The following is a 10,981-nucleotide window of genomic DNA, read 5'->3' as shown; positions in this document are numbered from 1 at the left end:
CATTTAAAGATCCGTATAGGAGGATTCCACCAGCTCTGTTTAACGAGGTCCGTGAACATCTGCAAGAGATGTTGAACATGGGAGCCATTCGTCCATCTTGCAGTCCGTTCTCGTCAAATGTCGTGATTGTCAGAAAGAAAGATGGATCAATACGATTCTGTATTGACTACCGGAAGCTTAACAATCGAACACACAAGGATGCATACGCAATCCCCAGGATCGACGACACACTCCATCTTCTTTCTGGCTCACAATATTTCACGACGCTCGACTTGAAAGCGGGATATTGGCAAGTGGAGTTGGCGGAGGATGATAAAGAAAAGACTGCATTCCAGGTCGGCAATCTTGGCTTCTTTGAGTGCAACCGGATGCCGTTTGGTCTATGCAATGCCCCCGCGACCTTTCAAAGGTTGATGGAGCGTTGCATGGGCGAAATGAATCTCAAAGAATGCCTTATATATCTTGACGATATTATTATCTTCTCCTCGTCATTTTCTCAGCATTTGGAACGTTTGGAAGCTGTGTTCAGTCGACTCCATGCTCATAATTTGAAGCTTAAGGGTTCAAAGTGTGAGTTCCTCCAAAGCGAAGTTACCTACCTAGGGCACGTTGTGTCCAAGGACGGCATCAAGACCGACCCAGACAAGATAGATGCGGTTCGCAAATGGCCTGTCCCAACCAGTGTTAAGGAGGTACGGAGTTTCCTTGGATTCGCCGGCTATTTCCGTAAATTTGTCCCAGGGTTTGCCAGTATCACACGGCCACTCAATGACCTGATTGGTGGACCAATGACTGAGAAAAAGAAATCATCACCTAAAGTTCCAATTGTGTGGGGAGAGAAACAGCAGTCAGCGTTTGAGACCATCATTGAGAAGCTCACCACAGCACCAGTATTGGCATACGCGGATTACTCCAAGACATTCATTTTACATACTGATGCATCTATCAGTGGTCTTGGAGCAGTCTTACTACAGAGGCAAGATGACGGCACAGAGAGACCCATTGCATACGCCAGCAGAAGTCTCAAGCCCTCCGAACGGAACTACCATTCAAGTAGACTGGAATTTCTTGCACTTAAATGGGCAGTAACGGAGAAATTCCATGACTACTTGTATGGAGCGAAGTTCGAGGTGCTTACGGATAATAATCCACTCACTTACGTCAAGACAACTGCCAAGCTCGATGCCACTGGTCACCGCTGGGAAGCTGCCTTAGCTAACTACAACTATGATATCAGCTATCGCAGTGGTAGGAAGAACACCGATGCAGATTCTTTGTCTCGTCAAAGGAGCAACTGTGAAGACAAGCCAGATGACTTCAAGCAGGTTAATAGCGATGTGGTAAAGGCGATGCTCTGTGCCAGACATTGTTCTTCGCCTTATGCTTTATGTCCGGATGCCAGCGATGAGATGGACGATGATGATGACGAACCTGAAGATCTTCCTGTGGACGCCATTGAAACACATGCACTGAAATCACATGACTGGATCAAAGGGCAGGATGCGGATCCCACCATTTCGACAGTGAAGACTTGTGTTTCTCTGGGTACACGACCTAACCAAGTTCAGATGCAAAACTACTCTATAGAGGCAAGGAAGTACCTCAGGAACTGGAAGCACCTGACTTTGAAGGAGGCAGTATTGTTCCACAGGACATCTATCCGAGGAGAGCCAGTGGATCAAGTTGTCCTTCCAAGATCTGCAAGAGAGATCGTATTCAAGGCGTTGCATGACGACATGGGCCATCAAGGACGGGATAGGACGCTTAGCCTGTTCAAGGAGCGGTTTTATTGGCCGGGTATGGATGCTGATATTGCGTTGTGGGTGAGTAGTTGTGACCGGTGCATTCGCCGCAAGGTGGCTCCGACGGTAGCGACTGGGTTGGTGAACATCACTTCTTCGGCGCCGATGGAATTAGTGTCTATTGACTACCTATCGCTTGAGCCATCTAAGGGTGGGCATGAAAATGTTTTAGTCATAATGGACCATTTCACACGTTTTGCTCAGGCCATACCCACCAAGAACCAGACAGCCCGTACCACAGCACGAGTCCTTTACGATCAATTTTTCATGTATTACGGTTTCCCTGTTAGACTTCACAGCGACAGAGGCCAAAATTTTCTGTCCAAAGTGATACAGAGGTTGTGCAAGATTGTAGGGATTAAAAGGTCAAGAACGACACCTTACCATGCCCAAGGAAATGGTCAGGTGGAGAGATACAACCAGACTCTTCTTCAGATGCTTGGAACCCTTTCAGATGAGAAGAAAAAGGACTGGAAGTCATTTGTACCGAGCCTTGTCCACGCCTACAATGCGACGCGACATGAAAGCACAGGCTACTCACCGTATCAACTCATGTTTGGTCGTCCACCTCGGTTGGCTTTAGATGCGTTCTTGGGGCTTAAACGACAACACTGCAGCGGGACGTCACCGACTTACTACATGCAGAAGTTGGAGAAGGTACTCTCGGAGGCATACAGTAAAGCTAATGATGCTGCACTCAGAAGTGGACACAGGGGCAAGAAGCACTATGATCGGAAAGTTCGGGAATGTAAGCTACTACCTGGCGACCGTGTACTTGTGAGAAACGTCGGTCTGAAGGGAAAACACAAGTTAGCTAACATCTGGGAAGAGATGCCCTATGTGATTCTCGCTCAACCGGATCAAGACCTTCCTGTTTTTGAAGTGCAGAAGGAAGATGGTCAAGGAAGAAAACGGATTCTTCATAGAAACCATCTTCTACCATTTATCAGCCTGCCTATTGAAGACATTGGAAGTGCCACGTCCAGCGAAGCAAATTCGGATACTGAGTCAGCTGAACAGGTCACAGATTGCGATGACTCCGAAGCAGTTTCTGTTAGTGACCATGCTAATTCTGATTCGTCTTCTTCGTCTGGGTCAAGTGCACCGAGATATCGTCCTCCACATAGAAGAAAGCCTGGTGAAACAGGGTTATTACCGCGTAGGACCTCACGACAGCGGAAACCAAGCAGAGTGATTACCTGTGGTGATTTTGTTGTTGGTCAGCAGAGAGGGTCAGTGACAGCAATAGGTGCAAGACACTGATGGTGCATTATATGGGATGATGTTTGGAGAAGATTACAACAGTACAGAACAGCAGTCACTTTTGTTTTATTTGTATAACCATATTATTGAGATGATTTCTGTAAGTGTTGTAACATTTACATTTTGCAATTGTTATATGCACATTTTGACTTTTGTTTTATTTGTATTACCATAATATATTATTGAGATGATTTCTGTAAGTGTTGAAACATTTACATTTTGCAATTGTTATATGCACATTTTGACTTTTGTTTTATTTGTATTACCATAATATATTATTGAGCTGATTTCTGTCAGTGTTGTAACATTGACATTTTGCAATTGTTGCATGCACATTTTGACTTATGTGTGTGTACTGTATTTTAAAGATAGTATCTTGCAGTATTGTCAAATGAAATAACGCATTTCTAGCTTGTCAGCTTCAGTTTAGATTGAAATTGTACCGTAGAGTAATGATATGCCGTTATGTTTGTGTGATTATTCAGATGGAATAATATAGCTGTAGTATTATAGCCACGCATTAGTTTGATTGTAGCTATAGTATAGTGGTATATGTTTGTAGGCATTTGACACTGCAGTACTGTATTGTAATGACACCTGGATGTTAAGGTTTCATTTGATGTATGCAAATGTGATTATGTATTTTGCTATTTTCATGTGATTATTATTTGAATGCTTATTTGATCATGTTAGTATAACGCTTTTACTTGTGTACATTTATATATAGATGTCGAGGACGCCATTTCTTCGGAGGAGGGAAATATGTTACAGGTCAATAATTGAATCTTTTATAAATAAAATGTATAAATGCTTGAAATGATTTTGTTTTACTTTACATCACCTAATTTATACAGTTCAGGTCCGTCCGTCAAGTTCATCGTATTCGTAGATGTACGTAGGCGTAGGTTGACATATACAGTATCAGGTAAACTAACATCTATATTTATCTTCACCTGTCCACCTGTCCACTCTCCTTTGTTATGCTAATTCCCCTCTAGCGCTGACCAATCGTATGTATATAACATCAATCGTTGATGCTATGCCTTGTTGATGTTGTATACATACGATGAACGGCATTCTTTGATATTCATTAAATATATAGTATTTAAATATATATTTGCAGGTAAATTGCTTTAGTAACATTGTTTTATGTTTATGTATGTTTTAAGCCATTTTCATATTGTATTTTATGTAACATGTAAGTAAGATTGAATTACCTGTGCGACCTGTATTCAAGTATTCATAACATCCATCGTCGCCATTGTTATTTATGTTTACGTTGTTTACATTGTCGTCAAGTATGGATATAACATCAATCGTTGATGCTATGCCTTGTTGATGTTGTATACATACGATGAACGGCATTCTTTGATATTCATTAAATATATAGTATTTAAATATATATTTGCAGTTAGTTGTATTTTACCTGCCGTCAGACCAGCCTAAAAGAACCACGTACTGTAACATATACACAAAGTATCATATAGTATTTTTACAACGTTGGTGATGTAATTGGTGCATGTGTATTTTGCGATTGATGTTGGTGTTGTGTAGCCTTTCATGTTCAAGCTCATAACGATATTAATATCCGATATATCAACTCGTGCTTCCGTTACACAATCGATTTATAATTGGAGAAATCATCAAATGTGTCTGGAAATAATCTGATTTACTACCGTCGTGGATACAGTTAAATGGATTTTATCATGGTAAGTCAACGTTGTAAGTGTAGTACAGTTTTACAAGCTTGACAACCTAACCCGAAATCAAAACGTTAGGTTGAGGCGCATGTGTAAAATTGACCAGCTTACTGGTCATGTACGTATCTATCTATCTATCTATCTGTATCGACTGTCCAAGTAGCAATTTAAAAGCGTCCTGTATGACTTCAAACTAATGAGCAAGTCTGCATAGTACGTAGTAAATAGAAACAAGGTAAATATTTTGCTGGCATTGTTTTCCGACGATGCTGCGAAATTCAAGTTATTTAAATTCAGCTCGGTGAAAATTGATATTGTCATATAGTTTGTATTACGTTTTCAAATTCTACGTACATCAATAATGAAGACGTCGTCGATTGTTGTCCTCAACAAAAACAAATCATGAACCTTTGAATTATCCGTTTTAGAATTAACCTTTAGTATGTTAACGTTCTAAAACTCTACTTTAGTCAATAATTATGATTAAATAAAACTTGAAGCACGCGGAAAAACGTTTGTAGTTGTTTTTGTATTACTAGTTTCATTCTTGTGTATCAAATGTATTGATTTTGTCAAATTTGTTAAAATGTTTAAGGCAAGTAACGATTTCTTTGTCAACATTTCGTCGTATTTTTATGCTGCAATTAAAAGCTGTTGCGTTTTCTTGCTTCAGAGTTGACATTATTATATTAATGCTTGTCGTTAAACATATCGTGGTTAGCCATAAATAAAATCACTCTTAGCTCGTAGTAAGAGTTATAAAACGAGGGGATTATCACATTTTAACATTTCACGACACTCATTAGGGACATATAAAGACGATTAAATGTATACGACAAGTAAGGCAATGAAAAGTTTACAAAGTTCTGGAATGTTGTTCGGTTTGAATCAAACATGCACCTTCATTTCCGTTTACTCATACTGATTGGCTATTGCAATACAGTATATTCTTCGAACTTCTTCACGTAAAACAACACGTGCAATGATCAAATGAACCCTATAATGTTTTGCATGTAGAACAAGCGGTAGTGCATAATATTTGAATACCATTTATTACTTAGTAACACCAGAGTTACACATTGACGTCACGAGCGAGTCGTTATTCATTTACGCTGGGCTATATTTTCATATCGATGACACCATATGAGCTTTAAAAGAAGTCATAAAAATAATATAAACGACACCTCCATCTCAATGAAAACTTTAATCTAATACGTATTACAGTAACAATAAAACAATATGCATTTCCATTGTCGGTTCGTCCATCCATTTATTAGAATTTTAATTACACCACCTATCTTTACAAAATGTTTGTATCGAATGCTATCCGTCCTTCCAAAAACACGATTTACAAATTCCAAGGACTGGAGCGATTCATTTTATTTCTGATTAAGTTTACAATACATGTTTTGTTTGTGTATTATGCATACATTTAGTTATTTTCTAAAATAGAAAATTTGACTTAAAATATCGACGTGTGGTGTTCGATTCCTCGAAGTGAGATGTTAAACTTTATCTCAGATTGCTCTTGAATTTGGAAAAAAAGCAACTGTTGCCGGTTCAAGTGAAATAACATTATCCACCTCGCGTGCAATCCACCGTATTGTACATTTCGGACAACCCCCACATGGCAGAGCATATAGGATACAGCATGCTCATTATAACCTCCCCATCAACAACCAATTATAATAATGCGTCTACATTCGCATGTTATTACCTACACGATGAACAATGTTCATATCGTACTGCCAACTCCTCAATCCAAAGAGCTATCCGCTAATGTGGCTCTTTTAAATTGAATAAAAATGTAAGGCTACTCTGATCGGTGCAGACCAAGCAGGTAGTGACGGAAGTGCCGCATAATGCCCACTTCCGTTAGCAATTCCTTTCGCGTGGTATAATTCCGCCGCTTTTCCTTAATGAAAGCATATGACCCATAACAGAAAACCCTTGATATCCCGCCCTGTATTTATTTAGCACAGATCGCTTCATCAGACGCATCGGTGTCAAGCTCAAAAGGGTCATTCCGGTAAGGAAGTCCCAGGTCTAGGGATGACATCAGGGCCTCCTTTAGATCAAGCAAAGCCGCATCCTGATACTAGCCTCACTGGAAGTCTTTGACGTTTTATAAACCTTCAAGCACAATACGGTTTAATCATACGGAGGTAGTTTACCAGCTTTAGGAACCGCTCTTTATCTTAAGAGCTAGTTGGCACCACTCTAGCATCTATTGGGGACGAACCAAAAGCCTCTTTTTTCACAATACAGTCCAAAAACGCCACCCACCGTTTGCTGGAATAGCTCTCATTTCTTGAGTTTGAACCATAATTGGTATGGTCAAGTCTGGACCCTTTATCCTGAACCCGTGCCATTTTAATAAGAAAATGACACTTTCCTACCATTTCTAGGGTATCATCCGCTATCAGTCGCGGCTTTGGGACAGTATCATTCAAAATGTTCCGTCTCTTTGCAATTAAAAATTTTCCGGCTGGCTACGGATGGTAATTAACCTCTCGATAGCTTTGTTAAAAGCAAGCCGATCTACCCCATCAATATGCCCATGTTCTCCTCTAACTTTACCACCGTTCTCTCTAGGGCCACCACCATGTACACAAGCCTACTCTGAAGGGCCACCTACCCTTTTGTCATCTCTACATGCCCTTTACACTCCACTCTCTGTGGTCTTTCATACATCCATTCGTAAATGTGGATGACCAACATTTTCTTGGCTATGGCCAATTCTATGGACAAAGTCCTGATTGATTATTTGCTCCCATGACTCTCTTTCTTTGGCACCCATGCATAATTCAATATGATTCTGCATCATTTACTCTTCTGACATGTCCTTAAATGATTTTCAAGCGAGAGTCAATACCATGTCAGCCCAGTCATCCACAGACTTCCCCATTACATGCCATTCACTCGAGCATTTAAACCTTGCCGTTTCCGGCAATTCTTGGTAACCAAACAACCTCTCTATCTTGTCAAATACTTACAAGTAACCAAGCTCCACCTCCCTGTCCCAACCGTCTTACACCAGCGCAGTTGGCAACGACTACAGCCTGTATTTCTGCTGACCCGGACGCAAAGATCTCTTGCCAACAGGTGTCCCAACATCATTATTGGTATCGCGACGCACCGTATGTGAAGAAGCCCGCGATAATCATACGAGGTGTTGCGCCGCTCCTGTCATCCTGCGGTGCAGGTACCATCTGTGACGAGGTAACATACCCGGACTGTACTGGTGGGAGCACATACCTTAAGTGTTGTTGGCTGCCCAATTAAATATTTTGATAAAGACCGCCCACCAATTTTTATTTCAGCTGTCTCACCCCAAGTAAAACCGACACCTACGCCATTAGTCAGTACAGAACAGTCTCTGCCCCCTGCACCATGACATCGTACTGTATAGGGCACGACCCGTGTTCCAAGAGTTACCTGAGTAATTTTCTGGTCATTCCCGACTGTACCCCATGGTTCGACGGCATGTACGCGTCCTTGTGATATTGCACAGTATGCGCTTTCTTTGTCACAAGCAGCTCAATTGACCCCTAATAGCAACCTACTTCCAACTTGGGGTGTGCAAATTTAGAACTCTTTCCCTGCTTTTCCGACTGAGCATCATGTAAGTGAAAATAAACGCACGAGGTCTACTGAGGCATTCGCAATAACTGCCTTCAATCTCGCTTCCGCGTAAAACCCCTCATCGACTGGTTGCCTTAACAGTCCGATAGCCTCCATCAACGCCTCCCCGTCCCCATCCTCATCAACTTCCTTCTCGGTCATCGTCACAGATTCAGATGTACTGATCCAGAGTCTGTCCCACATCTGACTAGAAAGTCTGATATGCGGTATGCTAGCCAAAGCCCCAGGCGTAATGCTAGTGTGCATTTTCCGGTAAAATACAATTGCCTAAGCCACCTTGGCGCCAATACCTTAAAACTTCTGTGGTTCCACGCTCTGTCAACCTCAACCAATTGTGCACGATCCATGATTTCTCGTTATGTAGTTATGTCCGTTGATTGCTGATATACGTGCACACAAAGGATTCTAATCTAATCAGTGACAGGACATATACATGAAGCATGTACAAGGAGAAAAACAACCAAGACATACAAACAATGAAGTCTTCAAAGAGGCTAATAGTGTAATGACTTGTGAGTTCTTACTGTTGAAATTGTGACATATTCACAAGCTAGAGGAGTCAGAAAATACTCAGGCGCAATGCAATGAAACGCTACTCAAAAGTTAGCAGTGTGATGAATCACCTAAGCAATCGCCTAAGCAATATTTGCAACACTCCAGAACAGAAATATACACAGCTAGTAACATTTAGAACACAGAGATAAAGCATTTTACAGTTCAACTTACCGCAATAGGACACGATCATCTAAAACTCAAAATCAGAAAATTAGCTAATAACTCAAACATACGTAAAGTTTGGTACTCGCAAATTGTAAGACTACTGGACTTACATTTCTACACTGGTGGAAGTAACGTAGCCTGGATAGTATATGGGCCCAGGAGCCCAATGTTTAATGAGAGAAAAATTGACAAAGACCCATGAAAAAAAATCCCCACACTGTGATTTTGAAATCATAACAAGGTCATTATCTAGAATTTATCAAAGACCTGTCTTCGAGAGCCGCAAAAATTTCAAAAATAGCTTTAATCGAAAGCACCCCTTGGTCCTCTTATGGGCAACTGGACAACCTTTCAAAAAGAAAATACTTCAAAGAAATCTGTCCAGCCGTTTACTCACAGTCGGCCGATAACCAAGCAATATTTCGAGCCCATTTGTCCATGAGAATAAATCTTGAAAAGACTTTCAAACAATATTTTTGAGTTGTCTCCCCTTAATCAATAGCTCGCCTCTTATTCCTTTAAAACAACAAGGCATGTCACATAATGCATGCATATGTAATCACTCATCCCTAAAATCTAATTCCAAAAGTTTGTATTTTCTGTGCAACAACTGTTTAAACCTATTTGATTTACTTGAAAAAGAAAGTCGCCATTCATTTCCGCTGCTCTTGAACCCGGCTTAGCAGTGAATTACATTGACAGAGCCAGGCACAGAATCATCCAAGCAACAACAACAACGACGCTTTGACAAATGTAAATAAATGAAAAATTATGATTGTATTGCAATTAGTTTTTAATCTTATCTAAAATTAGCGATAGAATAAAGCTACAGTTTATACGATCGTTGTTATACTATCGATTTTCATCTGGCAATAGAATAAAATAGAATATTATGTGAGTTTTGGTTGTAAGACTCGCATGGCAAACTTATCCAAAACGCACATAATATTCTATATTTATACTGTGACAGACGATTTGCTTTTTACATGCCTATGATGTTTGTCTACAAAAGAGACCTACCTTAAAATTCACGGATGCAATAAAAAGAATGCAAAGCTTCGTTCAAATTTTAAATTTGCGGTGTATTAATACTGTATAGAAATAGCTGAATCTAATTAGATACCCACAATACGAGAAGCGATTTCGCAGGACACTTGAGATTCTCGTGAAACCAATTAATATGTGCGAAATAACGCTTTGATTATTTATTTCATTGAACTGTCAATAACATTTTTAAGGAAACTGGCACTGGAAGTCTGCATTTCAACTTCAATTCTTCAGCAACTAACGGTCATATATGCACAGGTATAGACACAACAAACACACACATGGACAATGAAAGGCATGACCAACAACACAAAAATGATCTCCTTTTATATTAAATTATGAATTATATAGAGAGTTTCAAGTTCAATTTAATTGTATACTTCAGTTTAAATTAAAATATTCAATATTGTCAGCAAATTGTGTGATATCAATGTTCCTTAAGTTCAATGTTGTTTCAATGATATATTTGTTTAAAAACAAAGGCATTTTTTGTTCTTTTTAATGGAAAAATAAATTTATGTGTATCAAATAAGATCGTTTTCTACATTGCAGATAACTAGATAATTGGGAATAGTATATGTATATATATATTTGAAACGTATAATTGGGTAGTTATAACAAATCATTAAATGAGGCATGCTTACGAAATGGAAAGTCAAGTGAGGTTTCCCAAACAGCACAATTTATAAAAATGTGGGTTTTAATGTTTGGGATTTCACAACTTAAATTTCCTTATGACAAAGTTCTAATATTAAATTTGTATGATACACTATTTTCAATGAAAGCCGACTATTTTAAAGTGAA

The sequence above is a fragment of the Dreissena polymorpha genome, chromosome 7 (assembly GCF_020536995.1).
Source record: "Dreissena polymorpha isolate Duluth1 chromosome 7, UMN_Dpol_1.0, whole genome shotgun sequence".
Classification (NCBI taxonomy): Eukaryota; Metazoa; Mollusca; class Bivalvia; order Myida; family Dreissenidae; genus Dreissena; species Dreissena polymorpha.
The sequence above is the reverse complement of the archived record's forward strand: the minus strand, read 5'-3'. Positions refer to the sequence as shown.